We start from the raw sequence: 20,477 nt of genomic DNA on the forward strand, positions 1-20,477 counted from the left end.
CAAATGCCCCCCATAGCAATACCAGATAATGTACCCCTATAATAACACTAAGTACGAGTACAGTGCCTGTCACCATGGTCCTCTATGCTGCTATTGACAAATACCCCCATAACAGTGCCAGTCACTATACCCCCATAATAATGACAGTGACAATCAGTGCCAGTCACCATGGTCCTCTATAATACTATTCACAAATACTCCCATAACAGTGTCAGTCATTGTACCCCCATAATAATGACAGCCACAAATACAGTGCCAGTCACCATGGTCCTTTATACTGCTATTGACAAATGCCCCCATAACAGTGCCAGTCATTGTACCCCCATAATAATGGCTGACAAACACAGTGCCAGTCACTATGGTCTTCTATACTACTATTCCCAATTACCCCCATAACAGTGCCAGTCACTATACCCCCATAATAATGACAGTGACAATCAGTGCCAGTCACCATGGTCCTCTATACTGCTATTCACAAATACCTCCATAACAGTGCCAGTCACTGTACCCACATAATAATGACAGCCACAAACAAAGTGCCAGTCACCATGGTCCTCTATACTGCTAATGACAAAATTCCCCCAAAACAGTGCCAGTCACCATGGTCCCCTATACTACTATTGATAAATACCCCTTAACAGTGCCAGTCATTGTACCCCCATAATAATGGCTGACAAACACAGTGCCAGTCACTATGGTCTTCTATACAACTATTCCCAATTACCCCCATAACAGTGCCAGTCACTATACCTCCATAATAATGACAGCCACCAATACAGTGCCAGTCACCGTGGTCCTCTATAATACTATTCACAAATACCCCCATAACAGTGCCAGTCACTATACCCCCATAATAATGACAGCCACAAATACAGTGCCAGTCACCATGGTCCTATATAATACTATTCAGAAATACCCCCATAACAGTGCCAGTCACTATACCCCCATAATAATGACAGCCACAAATACAGTGCCAGTCACCATGGTCCTCTATACTGCTATTCACAAATACCCCCATAACAGTGTCAGTCATTGTACCCCCATAATAATGACAGCCACAAATACAGTGCCAGTCACCATGGTCCTTTATACTGCTATTGACAAATGCCCCCATAACAGTGCCAGTCATTGTACCCCCATAATAATGGCTGACAAACACAGTGCCAGTCACTATGGTCTTCTATACTACTATTCCCAATTACCCCCATAACAGTGCCAGTCACTATACCCCCATAATAATGACAGTGACAATCAGTGCCAGTCACCATGGTCCTCTATACAGCCAGCCACAAATAACACTGCCAACTACTATACTGCTATAATATTTCCAACCACAAATTCATTACCAGTTACCAGAGTCATAACAGGGCTGACTACTAGGCCCAAACCATAATGCCAATATCTGAGCTCCAGCGTCAGTCACTGTGGCGCCATATACTGCCAGTCACCAATACTCCATAGTGCTACCACGGTACCATAATATCGCCCACTACAAGTACTGCGATGCTGGTTACTACTTGTCACAGTTACCCTCCATAACAGTGCCAGCTACGGCGCCCAAATTATACTGCCGGCAATCAGATATACAGCGTCAGATACTATACACTGCCAGTCACACATACCCCTGTACCGGTGCCAGCTGTCATGATCACCAATAACCTATATACAGCGCCCACCACAATGCCAGTCACACTGTGCCTACTGCCAAGAATTTGGGTGGCCTCCACATGGAGAGCTAGGAGAGATCATGGGGGTCCATGGTAGATCGGGGCAGATAGAGGGGGGTAAACATAAAGTGGAGTCATTGGAATCACAATGGGCAGAGGCATCAATTGCAGCAGACAGACCCCGGGCTCGCTGTGCAATCATTGGGAGAGGGATGACATTAGGAGGGTCACCGCTAACACCCCCAGAACATTGCTGGGAGCTCATGGAGGCCATGTAAGCGCCAATAATTCCATGGATCTGTATTTATATGAATGTAAAATCTGAACTTTCATCTACTAATATGTTTGCTGAGCCCTAAAAGGGGCTGTCCACCAATAAGTCACACCCCACAGTGCTTCACAGGGTGAGGCTCACAGGTGTCCCCTCCAGAGACCTCTGTAACCACAGCCACTAGACCCGAGGGCACAGCGCTGTGCAGCGCAACACAGGCCTTGTCACATGACTGACGGCTGATTCGCCCGTCTCCATGGAGACAAGAGGCAGAGTCCGTGAACTAGAACAACTAGAATGAAATGACATTCCCATTTTAAAGATGGCCGCCACAGCTCAGGGAGCGTAGCGTGATGACGTCAGCAACAACACAGCACGGGAGGCGGGGCGTGTGTCAGCTGTGTACGGAGCATCGGTTGGGTGACTTCAATCCGCGTGAACCGGATCGTGCGGAGGCTCTTGCGTGTATCCACCGTCCCCGGGCGACTCTGTCCACACATGGCCCCTGCGACAGCTCCACACACAGGTATGTGCCCACATATATATATATATACACACACACAGGTACAGTATGTGCCCACATAAATGTATACACACAGGTATGTTGCCACATATAATTCAAATTCAAAGAAGCTTTATTGGCAGGACTAAATACACATTAGTAGAGTTGAGCGAAACGGGTCGAAAAATTTCAAAAGTCGCCGACTTTTGGCAAAGTCGGGTTTCATGAAACGAAACCCGACCCTAGGATGAAGTCGGCCACGAGGTCGGCGACTTACTCGCCAAAGTCGCGTTTCAAAAGTTTGTTTTGCTCTCTTTTTCAGCCAATCAGGATCCACGGACACTGTGGGAACGTGATGACATAGGCAGGGGTCACCACCATCTTTCAGAAGGGCATGCAAGTGATTGGCTTGCTTTGGTGGGCGTCACAGGGGGTATAAAAGGGCGTGCACGCCGACCGCCATCTTACTTCTGCCGATCTTAGTATAGGGAGAGGTTGCTGCTGATTCTGTAGGGAGAGAGTTAGGCAGGGAAGAAGACAAAAAAACTGCTTCTGCTAGCGATTTGGCCTGCACAACACACCAGTCACTGTGTGTGCAGTGCAAGGGGAGGCTATATTGTGGTGTATCAGTGGTGTTGGTTGTTGGGCTGCCTTCTAAGGCTTCCTGACATTCCTGCATTGCTGTTTACCCACTGCTCCGCAAACTGCTTTTTTAAAAGCAATCCAATCTCCCTTATCCTCTAGTCACTTAGGTCACAGCTGTGCCATCGAGCCTGTCACATAGCGCTCAGATATTCATTGGGCCTCACACAATCCAAAAGTGTCCAGTGTCCAAAAGTGTGTGCAGAGATTCAAAATCTCCCTTATCCTCTAGTCACTTTGGTCACAGCTGTGCCATCGAGCCTGTCACATAGCGCTCAGATATCAGTGGGCCTCACACAATCCAAAAGTGTCCAGTGTCCAAAAGTGTGTGCAGAGATTCAAAATCTCCCTTATCCTCTAGTCACTTTGGTCACAGCTGTGCCATCGAGCCTGTCACATAGCGCTCAGATATCAGTGGGCCTCACACAATCCAAAAGTGTCCAATGTCCACAAGTGTCTGCAGAAATTCAAAATCTCCCCTGTCCTATAGACACCTTGTACCTTGTTTTACATTACTATATAGTTTGTTGGATTTTGTCTACATTTCTACCAAAAATGAGGAAGGCTGGTGGAAGAGGCCGTGGAATTGGGCGGGGGTTGGCAGCTGGTAATGATGGTGTTGGTGGTGGATCTGATGGTAGTGGCAAGAGCAAAATAGGACCGAATGCAGGAGGTGCTGACCCTGCGTCATCGTCTGGCTACATAAGGCCTCGAACGCTTAGTTTTCTAGGAGTTGGCAAACCGCTTTTAAAGCCAGAGCATCAGGAAAAAGTTTTGTCTTACATTGCTGACTCAGCCTCCAGCTCTATCGCCTCCTCTTCTTCAGTTGTAAAAAGTAAAAGCACTGAGTCGTCATTGGAGGCTCATGTTCATGAACCACACCTTTCCTTGTGTCCTTCACCCCAACCAAGATTGAAGGATGACGCAGGCCATACTACTGATTACTCCATGGAGCTGTTTTCACATACCATGCCTGGATTATCAAGTCAAATGGTGAATTACCCAGGCCAAGATGAATCTGACATGGAGTGCACTGATGCACAGCCGCTGATGGATGATTCTGCTGGTACATTCACTCAGAGCACTACATTGTCCTCGCAGTGTACAGAGCCAGATTTTGACCCTGATGAGACTCAGGTGCCCCTTCCCGCACACTATACCACCATACACGGTGACACAGAGGAAGGTGCACATGACATAGAAGAGGAGGTGATGGATGACCCAGTTGTTGACCCAGATTGGCATCCATTGGGGGAAGAGGGTGCTGCTTCCAATAGCTCAGATGAGGAGCATCCACAGCAGACATCGACATCGCAACAGCTGTTATCTGGCAGGCCCGGAGCACTCCAAAGACAGGTTCCAAAAATCAAAAGAGTTGCTGGACAGCTTGTCCAGAGGGTCAAAAGATCACAGCGTGCTAGGCCGCAAAATGTCTGCCAAAGTAGGAAGAGTGCAGTGTGGCACTTTTTTGAACAAAATCCTCATGATCAGGCCAAGGTTATCTGTAAGAAGTGCGCAAAGACCTTTAGCCGAGGGAAAAATCTGAAAAATTTGAATACCAGTTGCATGCTTAGACATTTAACCAGCATGCACTTGCAAGCGTGGACACAACACCAAACCTCAAGTGCCACATGTGCAACTGATCACAACGAAGGTAGTCAGCAACGCTACATTGTTTCCCCCACTGTAAGCCCACCGGTTAGCACAGCAGCAAATGTTGAGGTGTCGTTGCAAGACCACAGCAGTCAGGGAATCCCACTGTTAAATCAACGAAAGACTGATTCTAGGCCATGAGAAAGAACACCAACTCCATCACCATCATCAACCCTCTCTCAGTACGCCCTGTCCACCGCTACTTCCACCATATGCAGCTCTCAAGTCCAGCTCACCCTCCCAGACACTATGAGTAGGTCAAGAAAGTACTCAGTCTCTCATCCGCGTACACTGGGTTTGAACGCCCACATTGCCAAACTAATCTCGTTTGAGATGATGCCCTTTCGGTTGGTGGAAAGCGCAGCTTTCCGCGAACTCATGGCCTATGCAGTACCACGCTATGACCTACCCAGTCGCCACTTCTTCTCTCGCAAAGCCATCCCAGCCCTCCACCATCATGTGAAAGACCGCATTGTCCATGCACTCAAGCAGTCAGTGAGCGGAAAGGTGCACCTCACAACTGATGCATGGTCCAGTCGGCATGGCCAGGGCCATTACGTGTCCATCACTGCGCACTGGGTTAATGTGGTGGATGCAGGGTCCACAGGGGACAGCGGTGGTGGGACAGTGCTGCCTAGCCCACGGTATAGGAAACAGTTGGCTGTAGGCGTTCGACCCTCCTCCTCCTCCTCCTCCTCCTCCTCCAGAAGCGAAAGCTCGTCCACAGAGCGCAGTCGTACGAGCACTCCATCTGCAGCTGCCACTGTTGCACACAATGTGTCCCCCTATCGAGCAGCTAGTGGAAAGCGTCAGCAGGCTGTGTTGCAGATGATGTGTTTGGGCGACAGACACACCGCCGAGGTGCTGGCCGAGTACTTGAAGCGACAAACTGAGTCATGGCTGGGCAGTGTACATCTTGAGGCAGGCAAGGTAGTTAGTGATAACGGCCGTAATTTTGTGGCAGCCATAGCCCTTTCAAAACTCAGCCACTTACCTTGCTTGGCTCACACCTTGAACCTGGTGGTGCAGTGCTTCCTCAAAAATTATCCGGAGTTAACAGCCCTGCTCCAGAAGGTGCGAAGACTGTGCGCGCACATCCGCTGGTCGCCTGTACACTCCGTTCGTATGCAGAAGCTGCAGCGATTGCTCCACCTTCCCAACCACCGCCTCATTATCGACATTGCAACAAGGTGGAACTCCACCCTGCACATGGTGGAGCGGCTGTGCGAGCAGAGGCAGGCCATAATGCATTTGTGGGAGGATACACGGCCAGGCACTTTGAGAGCAGACATGGAGTTGACAGGTGTGCAGTGGTCGAAGCTGAAAGACCTTTGTAAAGTCCTTCAGTGTTTTGAGGAATGCACACGGCTGGTAAGCGCAGACGACGCCATCCTAAGCATGAGCATCCCACTTATGCGTCTGCTCATGCAAACTTTGACGCACCTTAAGGAGCAGGCGTCTGCAGCCAATGTTGATGAGGAGGAAGAGGAGGAGGGAATCCTTGATGACATTCAGCCATTGTCTGCTCAGGGACCTCTCCTGGACGAGGTGGAGGAAGAAGAGGAGGAGGAGGAGGATGATGGGGATGATTACTTAGGGGAGGAGGATGCATCTCGTGGGGCAAGTGAAAATGTTGGCGTGGCAAGGTCTGGTACAGGGTTTGTGCGTGACTGGAGGGATGTGGATTTGCCAGAAAGTGCTCCTCCACCCAGCACTCGCAGTGCATCATTGACACCGGGAACATTGGCCCACATGTCAGATTATGCCTTGCGGATCCTAAAAAGGGACCCCCGCATTGCCAAAATGATGAACGATGACGACTACTGGTTGGCCAGCATCCTGGATCCACGCTATAAAGGCAAATTACAAAACATCATGCCACAGGAGAACCTTGACCTAATATTGGCTAATAAACAAGCAACTCTGGTAAATCGGTTGCTTGAGGCATTCCCAGCACAAAGCAGCAGCGGTGATGGTTCTCACACGAGCCGTACGGGCCGGGGGCAGCTTGGCAGAGGTGTTCATGGTGCACACAGCAGAAGTGGCGTTGGAGACAGGGGGCTCATGACAATGTTGTGGACTGATTTTTCAAATACCGGTCACACAACTGGTAATACTGCATCGATGGAAAGTGACAGGAGACAGCAGTTGTCAACTATGGTTACAAACTACTTTTCCTCCCATATCGATGTTCTCCCACACAGGTCATTCCCCTTTGACTATTGGGCCGCTAAACTGGACACCTGGCCTGAATTGGCACAATATGCCTTACAGGAGCTCGCTTGCCCAGCTGCAAGTGTGCTATCGGAAAGAGTCTTCAGTGCAGCTGGATCAATCCTGACAGAAAAAAGGACCCGTCTGTCAACCCAAAATGTGGATGATCTAACCTTCATTAAAATGAACCACGCATGGGTTTCCAAGGATTTTGTCCCACCTTCCCCTGATGACACATAGGGTGACAGAAAAATGGCTTGCTTTGGTCCACCTCTTCCTGGTACTTCACCTATTTCGCCTTTTGCATCAGCTGAATGTCCAACATCAACATATGCCACTTTCTAAAACTCCCTAACTGTGCTGCCTCCCCCCCCCCCATGGCCGGGGTCACCACCTACCGCACGACACTGTGTGAGTGCCGTTGCCCTGGACAGGTGGGTAGGCCGACTCTTGGGCACGGGCACTGGCACAGGGTCCCTCATAGTGCAATCAAGTGTCTCTGACGGTGGTGGTGCACACCCGCCGTCAGACACACCGCTGTACTATGAGGGGCCCAGTGCCAGTACCGACGCCCACGAGTGGGCCCCCCTTGCTTGGGCAGGGCCCCAGCATTTGCAATCTTTACCTCTCCCTGCTCCTCCGCTGTGTAATCTGGGCCGTCAAATCCATACTGTGCCTGACACCGTCTGAGCCTGCCTCCTGATGTATAGACATATATTTTGAATGTGTACGCTATCCATACATGTTATCCGGGGATACGGTACCCTTTCTAACCTTTGTGCAATCACGTGCAATCCATACTGGGCCTAACACCGTCTGAGAATGATAGATGGGGCCCACCATACACTGGAACATTCCAAAGGTGGACATCAGACACTGGAGCAGCATTTACAGGGCCCATTATACACTAGAGCATTAGAAATGGGGCCCATTATGTTTGGAGCATTATTTGGGCCCATAAGACAGTGGAGCTTCATCCATGGGGACCAACATATACTGTAGCATTATGTGGAGCTCATCATATACTGTTTCAAACATTATATGGGACCAATGATTCTGTATGGAGAAATAGATGGGCCTCGTCATGAGATGTAAAAAGTGAGGTATTTTTCATTGTACTATACCGCTATTTCTCTGCCGTATCGGAGCATGATGAGTTGTGGTATGTGTTAAAGGGGCGCTCTTTCGCCCAGGGCACATGAAAACCTGGAGCCAGCCCTCCCCCCCCCCCACAGTCTGTAGCCAAATAACCCCCATTTTTCAGTGCGTAACTTGTATTATGAAGTTAATTAAGGTTGACAAGCTTAAGTAAGAAAAATTGATGCTTTTGGCATTCAAATGGGCACTGTAGGTGTGTTTCCTGTCCTCCTCTCACTGCCGACTTTTATTCCCCATTGACTTACATTGGGTTTCGTGTTTCGGGACGACCCCGACTTTTCCCTATAATCGGACGATCTTGCTCGACCCGACTTTTGGAAAAGTCGGGTTTCACGAAACGAAACGCGACCCTAAAAAAACAAAAGTCGCTCAACTCTACACATTAGTTTTGCCAAAGCAAGTGTACAGAAGGAAATGGGGATAGGGACTGTAGGGATGTTGGGTAGGGGCTGTAGATAGATACACACAGGTATGTGCCCACATATACAGTTGTGGCCAAAAGTATTGGCACCCCTGCAATTCTGTCAGATAATACTCAGTTTCTTCCTGAAAATGATTGCAAACACAAATTCTTTGGTATTATTATCTTGATTTAATTTGTCTTAAATGAAAAAAAAACACAAAAAGAGAATGAAGCAAAAAGCAAAACATTGATCATTTCACACAAAACTCCAAAAATGGGCCAGACAAAAGTATTGTCACCCTCAGTCTAATACTTGGTTGCACAACCTTTCGCCAAAATAACTGCGACCAACCGCTTCCGGTAACCATCAATGAGTTTCTTACAATACTCTGCTGGAATTTTAGACCATTCTTCTTTGGCAAACTGCTCCAGGTCCCTGATATTAGAAGGGTGCCTTCTCCAAACTGCCATTTTTAGATCTCTCCACAGGTGTTCTATGGGATTCAGGTCTGGACTCATTGCTGGCCACCTTAGAAGTCTCCAGTGCTTTCTCTCAAACCATTTTCTAGTGCTTTTTGAAGTGTGTTTTGGGTCATTGTCCTGCTGGAAGACCCATGACCTCTGAGGGAGACCCAGCTTTCTCACACTGGGCCCTACATTATGCTGCAAAATTTGTTGGTAGTCTTCAGACTTCATAATGCCATGCACACGGTCAAGCAGTCCAGTGCCAGAGGCAGCAAAGCAACCCCAAAACATCAGGGAACCTCCGCCATGTTTGACTGTAGGGACTGTGTTCTTTTCTTTGAATGCCTCTTTTTTTTTCTCCTGTAAACTCTATGTTGATGCCTTTGCCTAAAAAGCTCTACTTTTGTCTCATCTGACCAGAGAACATTCTTCCAAAACGTTTTAGGCTTTTTCAGGTAAGTTTTGGTAAACTCCAGCCTGGCTTTTTTATGTCTCGGGGTAAGAAGTGGGGTCTTCCTGGGTCTCCTACCATACAGTCCCTTTTCATTCAGACGCCGACGGATAGTACGGGTTGACACTGTTGTACCCTCGGACTGCAGGGCAGCTTGAACTTGTTTGGATGTTAGTCGAGGTTCTTTATCCGACATCCGCACAATCTTGCATTGAAATCTCTTGTCAGTTTTTCTTTTCCGTCCACATCTAGGGAGGTTAGCCACAGTGCCATGGGCTTTACACTTCTTGATGACACTGTGCACGGTAGACACAGGAACATTCAGGTCTTTGGAGATGGACTTGTAGCCTTGAGATTGCTCATGCTTCCTCACAATTTGGTTCCTCAAGTCCTCAGACAGTTCTTTGGTCTTCTTTCTTTTCTCCATGCTCAATGTGGTACACACAAGGACACAGGACAGAGGTTGAGTCAACTTTAATCCATGTCAACTGGCTGCAAGTGTGATTTAGTTATTGCCAACACCTGTTAGGTGCCACAGGTAAGTTACAGGTGCTGTTAATTACACAAATTAGAGAAGCATCACATGATTTTTCGAACAGTGCCAATACTTTTGTCCACCCTCTTTTTTATGTTTGGTGTGGAATTATATCCAATTTGGCTTTAGGACAATTCTTTTTGTGTTTTTTCATTTAAGACAAATTAAATCAAGATAATAATACCAAAGAATTTGTGTTTGCAATCATTTTCAGGAAGAAACTGAGTATTATCTGACAGAATTGCAGGGGTGTTAATACTTTTGGCCACAACTTCACACACAGGTATGTGCCCATATATATACACACAGGCATGTTACCACATATTATTCAAATTCAAAGAAGCTTTATTGGCAGGACTAAATACACATTAGTTTTGCCAAAGCAAGTGTACAAAAGGGATAAGGACTGTAGGGATGTTGGGTAGGGGTTGTAGATATACACACACAGGTATGTGCCCACAAATATATACACACACACAGGTATGTGTATGCAAAGTACTACATCTGGGCAATAAAAATGAAAAAAGCATATACAGAATGGGAGGAATAGGCCTAAGCAACAGCACATGTGAAAAAGACTTGGGTATACTAATAGATCACAAACTGAATATGAGTCAACAGTGTGATGCAGCAGCAAAAAAAGCAAATGCAATTCTAGGATGTATTAACAGAAGCATACAGTCTAGATCACGTGAAGTCATTATTTCCCTCTACTCCTCTTTGGTCAGACCTCATCTGGAATATTGTGTCCAGTTTTGGGCACCACATTTTAAAAAAGACATCAACAAACTGGAGCAAGTTCAGAAAAGAGCAACCAGAATGGTGACCGGTCTGCAAACCCTGTCTTATGAGGAAAGGTTGCAGGATTTGGGATTGTTTAGTTTGCAAAAGAGAAGACTGAGAGGAGACTTAATAGCTGTCTACAAATATCTCAAGGGCTGTCACATTGTAGAAGGATCATCTTTATTCTCATTTGCACAAGGAAAGACTAGAAGCAATGGCATGAAACTGAATGGGAGGAGACACAGATTAGATATTAGAAAAAACTTTTTGACAGTTAGTGATCAATGAGTGGAACAAGCTGCCATGAGAAGTGGTGAGTTCTCCTTCAATGGATGTCTTCAAATAGAGGCTGGACAGACATCTGACTGGGATGATTTAGCGAATCCTGCTTTGGGCAGGGGGTTGGACCAGATGGCCCAGGAGGTCCCTTCCAACTCTACAATTCTATGATTCTATGTGCCTCTCTCTCTCTCCCTTTCTCTTTCAATTCAAAGAAGCTATATTGGCAGTTGGGTAGGGGTTGTAGGAAAGGTGGATGGGGGCAGATCCAGGATGGGGCTATAGAAGTCCATAGCATGTGGATGGGGGGATGGGGCATATCCAGGGTGGGGGCCATAGAAGTCCATGGCATATCATAGTTCTCTTTCTCGCAGTCTATGACATTCGCTCACATATTGCGCCGCTATCTCTACTGCTCTCTCTTCTTCCCCCAGCAGGATATATGTTTTCTCTTCCTCCTTCATGGTGATGAAATCCGGGAAGAGATGTGAGAGTCTCCTGAAGTGAGTGTCCCTCACTGCTGAGTATTTGGAGCAGTGTAGCAGGAAGTGGGTCTCATCCTCCAGGGCCTCCTGGTCACAGTGATGGCACAGTCTTTCCTCCCTGGGCTTGTAGCTCTGCCTGTGTCGGCCGGATTCGATGGCCAGACTGTGGGCACTGAGTCTATACCGGCTCAGGATCTTACGGTCTCTGGGGTCCGTGAGTTTCTCCAGGTATGGGGCTAGTCTGTAGTCTCTCTGTAGACTCCGGTACATGGTCAGTTTCTGTGAGCTGATGATGTCCTTCTTCCAGTCACTTACGTACCTCTCCTGGCCTTCGTCTACCATCTTCCTGATTCCTTCTTTTGTCCGGTTGCTGTGATTGGTGTTCTGGTCAGGTTGGGTTTGGGTGAGCTGTTCCGAGGGTCCTGGTTTTTCTGTTTCTCCTACATGTGTCAGGGCTTTATGATGATGGGAGCTTGGATTGCACCTACGTAGGTGAGCCTGGAATGACAGTGCCCTCTTTAGAACAGTTAGGTGTAGATTGAATCTTTCCAGCTCGGCCCGGCAAGCACTGTTGGAGGTGCTCCGATGGACTTGGAGAAGGTGCTTGCAGAATTCCAGGTGGAATATTTCTGTTGGGCTTGGATCCCTCCTTGACCAGTCTGGGTAGGTGTGAGGACCCCAGACTTCGCTGCCATACAGGAGGATTGGGGCGATGATAGAGTCGAAGATTTTTAACCAGACCCTCACCGGTGGCTTCAGATGGTATAGTTTCCTTCGGATGGCATAGAAGGTTTTGCAGGCCTTGTCTTTCAGGGTCTCTATGGTTTGTTTGAAGCTCCCTGACCGGTGAATCTCTAGGCCCAGGTAGGTATATTTGTCTGTTCCTGTAAGGACGCAGCTGTTGAGGACAAATGAAGGGTGCTGGTCTCATTTTCTCTTTCTCTTCTGGAACACCATGATGTTGGTTTTCTTTAGGTTGACCGGTAGTTCCCAGGTGGAGCTGAATTTCTCTAAGATTTTCAGGTTTTCTTGGAGGCCCTTCTCGGATGGTGACAGAAGCAGCAGGTCATCTGCATACAGTCATGGCCAAAAGTTTTGAGAATGACACAAATATTATATTTTCTCATGATCTGCTGCCCTCTGGTTTTTATGTGTGTTTGTCAGATGTTTTTATCACATACAGAAATGTAATTGCAATCATATTATGAGTAACAAAAGGTTATATTGACAGTTAGAATGAGATAATGCAGCAAGTCAATATTTGCAGTGTTGACCCTTCTTCTTCAGGACCTCAGCAATTCTCCCTGGCATGCTCTCAATCAACTTCTGGATCAAATCCTGACTGATGGCAGTCCATTCTTGCAAAATCAATGCTTTTATTTTGTCTGAATTTGAAGGTTTTTGTTTGTCCACCCGTCTCTTGATGATTGACCACAAGTTCTCAATGGGATTAAGATCTGGGGAGTTTCCAGGCCAAGGTCCCAAAATCTCTATGTTTTGTTCCCTGAGCCATTTAGTTATCACCTTTGCTTTATGGCAAGGTGCTCCATCATGTTGAAAAAGGCATTGTTGATCGCCAAACTGCTCTTGGACGGTTGGGAGAAGTTGCTCTTGGAGGACATTCTGGTACCATTCTTTATTCATGGCTCTGTTTTTAGGCAAGACTGAGAGAGAGCCCATTCCCTTGGCTGAGAAGCAACCCCACACATGAATGGTTTCAGGATGCTTGACAGTTGGCATGAGACAAGACTGGTGGTAGCGCTCACCTGGTCTTCTCCGAATAAGCCGTTGTCCAGATGTCCCAAACAATCGAAAAGGGGATTCATCAGAGAAAATGACTTTACCCCAGTCCTCAGCTGTCCACTCCCTGTACCTCTTGCAGAATATCAGTCTGTACATGATGTTTTTTCTGGAGAGAAGTGGCTTCTTTGCTGCCCTCCTTGAGACCAGGCCTTGCTCCAAGAGTCTCCGCCTCACAGTGCGTGCAGATGCACTCACACCTGCCTGCTGCCATTCCTGAGCAAGCTCTGTACTGCTGGTAGCCCGATCCGCAGCTGAAACACTTTTAAGAGATGGTCCTGGCGCTTGCCGGTCTTTCTTGGGCACCCTGGAGCCTTTTTGGCAACAAGGGAACCTCTCTCCTTGAAGTTCTTGATGATGCGATAGATTGTTGACTGAGGTGCAATCTTTCTAGCTGCGATACTCTTCCCTGTTAGGCCATTTTTGTGCAGTGCAATGATGACTGCACGTGTTTCTTTAGAGATAACCATGGTTAACAGAAGAGAAACAATGATGCCAAGCACCAGCCTCCTTTTAAAGTGTCCAGTGGTGTCAATCTTACTTAATCATGACAGATTGATCTCCAGCCCTGTCCTCATCAACACCCACACCTGTGTTAATGGAGTAATCACTGAAACGATGTTAGCTGGTCCTTTTAAGGCAGGGCTGCAATGATGTTGAAATGTGTTTTGGGGGATAAAGTTAATTTTCTAGGCAAATATTGACTTTGCAAGTAATTGCTGTTAAGCTCATCACTCTTTATAACATTCTGGAGTATATGCAAATCGCCATTAGAAAAAATGAAGCAGTAGACTTTGTAAAAATTAATATTTGTGTCATTCTCAAAACTTTTGGCCATGACTGTACAGCAGGAATTTCACCTGCGCGTCGTGGAGGGTGAGACCTGGTGCTGTGGAAGATTCCAGAGCAGTAGCCAGCTCGTTGATGTAAATGTTGAAGAGCGTTGGGCTTAGGCTGCAGCCTTGTCTGACTCCCCGGCTCTGCTGGAAATAAGCCGTTCTTCTGCCGCTCACACTCACACTGCAGAGGTTCTCGGTGTAGGAGCTTTTGATAACATTGTAGGTCTTTCCTCCTATTCCGCTCTCCAGCAGTTCCAGGAATAAGCCTGGGTGCCACACCGAATCAAAGGCCTTTTTAAAGTCCACGAAACAGGCGTATATGTTCCCGTTCTTTGTATTGTGGACTTGGCTCTGAATGAGGCTGTGCAGGGTGTAGATGTGGTCAGTCGTGCAGTGGTTAGCATGAACCAAGCTTGGTTCTTGCTGAAGACGTTGTGCTCAGTGAGGAAACTGAGGATCCTCTTGTTCAGGATGCTGTTGAACAGTTTTCCCAGGTTGCTGCTGACACATATGCCTCTGTAGTTGGCTGAGTCATACCTGTCCCCATTCTTGTGGATGGGTGTGATGAGGCCTTGATTCCAGGTACGAGGGAAGTAGACGGCACTTAGCACAGTATTGAAGAGTTTAACCATTGCAGTCTACTTCAGCATTTCTGGTAGGATTCCATCCAGGCCACCTGCTTTTCTACATCTTATGGAAGAGATTCTCTCTGCTACTTCCTGTAATGTAATAGGTGCATCCATGGGGTTTTGGAAATTTTTTACTTTTTCCTCCATTGCTTTTAGTTTTGCCATTATGCTTTCCTGTTCTTGGCTTAGATCTTCCTTTGGAATGTCTTTATAGAGGTCTCTGAAGTACTGGAGCCAGATGTTGCCATTTTGGATATGGATGTTGTTTTTCTTGTCTTTTGTGCCCATGTGGTTCCATAGTTCCAAGAAGGAGTTGTCTTGGAGGGCGTCTTGGAGTTGGTTAAGTTTGGTGGAGATGTAACTCTGCTTCTTCCTCCTGAGGATGGTTTTGTACTGCCTTTGTATGGTGTCATAGGCTTCCCTCAGACCCGGGTTGTTGGGGTCTCTGTGTTTTTTGTTTGAGGCTGTTCTCAGGGTCTTCCGTACAGCTTTATATTCTCTGTCAAACCATCCGTTGATCTGTTTTTCTTTTAGTCTCTTGTAGTTGACTTTTTTAAGGTTGGACAGTCTGGCCATTGCATAGGATATATTGTTGAGGTCTTTTGCAGCTTGACTCACTCCCTTTGGGTTAGGCTGGTACTCGTAGTTATAGAAGTGGTGGAGCATCCGCTGTATTTCAGGTCTGCTGGGAGCCTCTTTATACTTTAATGCCGACATTTTGTGCCATTTATAGGATGGAGGCCAGGTGAAGAGGCCGCTCTGCTGAGGCTTTTGAGTGGATGGTTTCTCTGTAGATTTCAAGTACAGAAGAAGTTGGCTGTGGTCTGACAGGTGCGTTTGTGGGGAGACTATGAAGGCGCTGATATCTGTCAGGTTCATATCTGTGATCGCATAATCTACTACACTTCTCCCTACATGGGAGTTTAGTGTACACTTCCCTAAGGAGTCTCCTTTGGTTCATCCATTAAGAATTATGAAGTCCTAAACTTCTGCATACGTTCAGGAGCTTTTTACCACTTTTGTTGACTGTACTGTCATAGCTGTCTCTCTCTGTGACTACTGAGTCTTGGCCGTCATTCTCTGCTGCAAATATGTAGATGCTCCCATCCATGGTCAGGAAGTCGTTTTCTCTCCCTGTTCTTGCATTGAGGTCTCCATAGATGAGAACTTTGCCCAGGCCCTGATAGTGGGCGGCTTCTCTTTGTAAGATCTCGAAGCCGTCTGGATTGAAGTAGGGTGACTCTGGTGGTGGTATATAGGTGGCGCAGAGGTGGACATCAGACTGAGAGGTGAAGATGGAGCTGCTGATCCTGATCCATATGTGGCTGCCTCCTCTCTTCACCGGTTTGATGTACTGGTGGAGCTCCTCTTTATGCCAGATCAGTATTCCTCCTGAGCTCCGGCCCTGTTTGATGTTTTTATTTTTCAGGGCAGGGACAGAGATTGCCCTGTATCCGCTGGGGCACCAGAGACTCCTCTTTGGCTCTGGTCCATGTTTCCAGGAGGATCTGAATGTCTATATTTCTCAGTCTCTGTATAAAGTCAGGGTCATATATACACACAGGTATGTGCCCATATATATACAATATATATATATATATATATATATATATATATATATATATATATAAAATATACACACACAGGTATGTGCATATATATTCAATTCAAAGAAGCTTTATTGGCAGGGCTAAATACACATTAGTTTTGCCAAAGCAAGTGTACAGAAGGGAATGGGGATAGGGACTGTAGGGATGTTGGGTAGGGGCTGTAGGAAAGGTGGATGGGAGGATGGGGCAGATCCCAGGATGGGGCTATACTACACTACATATATACTGTACAGAGGGGTCAGCAGGATGGACGCTACATATATACTGTACAGAGGGGTCAGCAGGATGGACGCTACATATATACTGTACAGAGGGGTCAGCAGGATGGACGCTACATATATACTGTACAGAGGGGTCAGCAGGATGGACGCTACATATATACTGTACAGAGGGGTCAGCAGGATGGACGCTACATATATACTGTACAGAGGGGTCAGCAGGATGGACGCTACATATATACTGTACAGAGGGGTCAGCAGGATGGACGCTACATATATACTGTACAGAGGGGTCAGCAGGATGGACGCTACATATATACTGTACAGAGGGGTCAGCAGGATGGACGCTACATATATACTGTACAGAGGGGTCAGCAGGATGGACGCTACATATATACTGTACAGAGGGGTCAGCAGGATGGACGCTACATATATACTGTACAGAGGGGTCAGCAGGATGGACGCTACATATATACTGTACAGAGGGGTCAGCAGGATGGACGCTACATATATACTGTACAGAGGGGTCAGCAGGATGGACGCTACATATATACTGTACAGAGGGGTCAGCAGGATGGACGCTACATATATACTGTACAGAGGGGTCAGCAGGATGGACGCTACATATATACTGTACAGAGGGGTCAGCAGGATGGACGCTACATATATACTGTACAGAGGGGTCAGCAGGATGGACGCTACATATATACTGTACAGAGGGGTCAGCAGGATGGACGCTACATATATACTGTACAGAGGGGTCAGCAGGATGGACGCTACATATATACTGTACAGAGGGGTCAGCAGGATGGACGCTACATATATACTGTACAGAGGGGTCAGCAGGATGGACGCTACATATATACTGTACAGAGGGGTCAGCAGGATGGACGCTACATATATACTGTACAGAGGGGTCAGCAGGATGGACGCTACATATATACTGTACAGAGGGGTCAGCAGGATGGACGCTACATATATACTGTACAGAGGGGGCAGCAGGATGGACGCTACATATTCAAATTCAAAGAAGCTTTATTGGCAGGACTAAATACACATTAGTTTTGCCAAAGCAAGTGTACAAGAGAGAATAGGGATAGGGACTGTGTGTGTATATATATTATGCACACAGGTATGTGCCCACACATATATCTAATATATAAAACTCAAGTGTGTGTATGTATGTATGTGTGTATGTGTGTGTGTGTGTGTATGTCCGGGATTGGCATCCGCACCGTCGCAGCTACAGCTACAAAATTTGGCACAGTCACACGTCTGGACCCCGAGAGCGTCATAGGCTATGTTGTGAGGCGAAATTTTAACCCCGCGCGTTCCAATTCACCAAACAATTTTGCCCCTATCTACATACTGGGGAAAAAGTGTGTGCGTATCAAGCCCTGCCCCTCATTATGATGTCATAATGGTTGACTATGAGATGGAGGATGTGTGACGGGTATATGGGCACTGGACTATGGGATGGAGGATATGTATGATGGGTATATGGGCACGGGCCTATGGGATGGAGGATGTCTGCTGGGTATATGGGCACTGGACTATGGGATGGAGGATATGTATGATGGGTATATGGGCATTGGACTATGAGATGAAGGATGTGTGATGGGTATATGGGCATGGCACTATGGGATGGAGGATGTGTGATGGGTATATGGGCACTCGACTATGGAATGGCGAATATGTATGATGGGTATATGGGCACGGGCCTATGGGATGGAGGATATGTATGATGGGTATATGGGCACGAGACTATGGGATGGAGGATGTGTGATGGGTATATGGGCACGGGACTATGGGATGGAGGATATGTATGATGGGTATATGGGCATGAGACTATGGGATGGAGGATGTGTGATGGGTATATGGGCATGGGACTATGGGATGGAGGATATGTATGATGGGTATATGGGCACGAGACTATGGGATGGAGGATGTGTGATGGGTATATGGGCATGGGACTATGGGATGGAGGATATGTATGATGGGTATATGGGCATGAGACTATGGGATGGAGGATGTGTGATGGGTATATGGGCATGGGACTATGGGATGGAGGATATGTATGATGGGTATATGGGCATGAGACTATGGGATGGAGGATGTGTGATGGGTATATGCAGGGCTGTGGAGTCGGAGTTGGAGTCGGTATAAAATGGACCGACTCCAACTCCTAAAATATATAATAAATTGGGTACAGTAATTCAATGCAGAATGTGCTGAATATTTTTTCATAGGAATTTGGGAAAGTTATGAAATGTCCTGTAAATGGCTGTTCTATTCCTGATCTAAGGCTACATTCACACACAGCGTTTTTCCTGCGTTTATTGAGGACACGTTTTTCAGTTGCAAAAGCAGATCAGCTTTTTAAAAAACTGCATCACCTGAAAGGTTTTTGAGCTCATAGATAATGCTTTCAATAACAGAGCAGATTTCTAATCTGCTTTTATCTACTGTATGTATATGGCCCCCACCCTGGATCTGACCCATGCCCCCCCATCCACCTTCCCCATGCCATGGACTTCTATAGCCCCATCCTGGATCTGCCCCCATCCACCTTTCCTACAGCCCCTACCCAACATCCCTACAGTCCCTATCCCTATTCCCTTTTGTACACTTGCTTTGGCAAAACTAATGTGTATTTAGTCCTGCCAATAAAGCTTATTTGAATTTGAATACACACACAGGTATGTGCCCATATATACAGTTAGGTCCAAATATATTTCGACAGAGACAACATTTTTCTAATTTTGGTTCTAGACATTACCACAATGAATTTTAAACAAAACAATTCAGATGCAGTTGAAGTTCAGACTTTCAGCTTTCATTTGAGGGGATCGACATTAAAATTGGATGAAGGGTTTAGGAGTTTCAGCTCCTTTACATGTGCCAGCCTGTTTTTGAAGGGTCCTAAAATAATTGGACAATTGACTCCAAGGCTATTTCATGGACAGGTGTGGGCAATCCCTTCGTTATGTCATTCTCAATCAATCATTCTCAAGCAGATAAAAGGCCTGGAGTTGATTTGAGGTGTGGTGGGCACAGGTATGTGCCCACATACAGTGCCTTGGCGAAAGTATTTGCCCCCTGGAACTTTTCAACCTTTTCCCACATATCATGCTTCAAACATAAAGATACCAAATGTAAATTTTTGGTGAAGAATCAACAACAAGTGGAACACAATTGTAAAGTTGAACGAAATTTATTGGTTATTTTAAATTTTTGTGGGAATTCAAAAACTGAAAAGTGGGGCGTGCAGTATCTTGCCCATTCTTCCTTGGCAAACAGCTCGAGCTCAGTGAGGTTTGATGGAGATCGTTTGTGAACAGCAGTTTTCAGCTCTTTCCACAGATTCTCAATTGGATTCAGATCTGGACTTTGACTTGACCATTCTAACACCTGGATACGTTTATTTGTGAACCATTCCATTGTAGATTTTACTTTGTTTGGGATCATTGTCTTTTTGGAAGACAAATCTCCGTCCCAGTCTCAGGTCTTTTACAGACTCCAACAGGTTTTCCAGAATGGTCCTGTATTTGGCTCCATCCATATTCCCATCAATTGTAACCATCTTCCCTGTCCCTGCTGAAGAAAAGCAGGCCCAAACCATGATGATGCCACCACCATGTTTGACAGTGGGGATGGTGTGTTCAGGGTCATAAGCTGTTACCTTTACGCCAAACATATCGTTTGGCATTGTTGCCAAAAAGCATGTTTGGTGTGTCTCCCAGGTGGCTTGTTGCAAACTTTAAACAACACTTTTTATGGATCTCTTTGAGAAATGGCTTTCTTCTTGCCACTCTTCCATAAAGGCCAGATTTGTGCAGTGTACGACTGATTGTTGTCCTATGGACAGACTGT

The 20,477-nt window shown here is 46.6% G+C and overlaps 1 protein-coding gene across 2 annotated transcripts in view; it reads left to right on the forward strand.

The window, feature by feature from the left end:
- The first annotated feature begins 2,311 nt into the window (after window positions 1-2,311).
- Window positions 2,312-20,477, forward strand: part of RNF141 (ring finger protein 141) — a 35,757-nt gene continuing 17,591 nt past the window's right edge. Inside the window, exon 1 of one of the 2 annotated variants that reach the window (XM_073578392.1) lies at window positions 2,312-2,464. The gene's annotated coding sequence lies outside the window, so the exon portion shown is untranslated. The remainder of the gene's footprint in view (window positions 2,465-20,477) is intronic. The other variant, XM_073578393.1, reaches the window with a different exon arrangement.

This window comes from Dendrobates tinctorius, unplaced genomic scaffold (assembly GCF_039654945.1).
Source record: "Dendrobates tinctorius isolate UK_male_01 unplaced genomic scaffold, ASM3965494v1 ptg000059l, whole genome shotgun sequence".
NCBI lineage: Eukaryota > Metazoa > Chordata > Amphibia > Anura > Dendrobatidae > Dendrobates > Dendrobates tinctorius.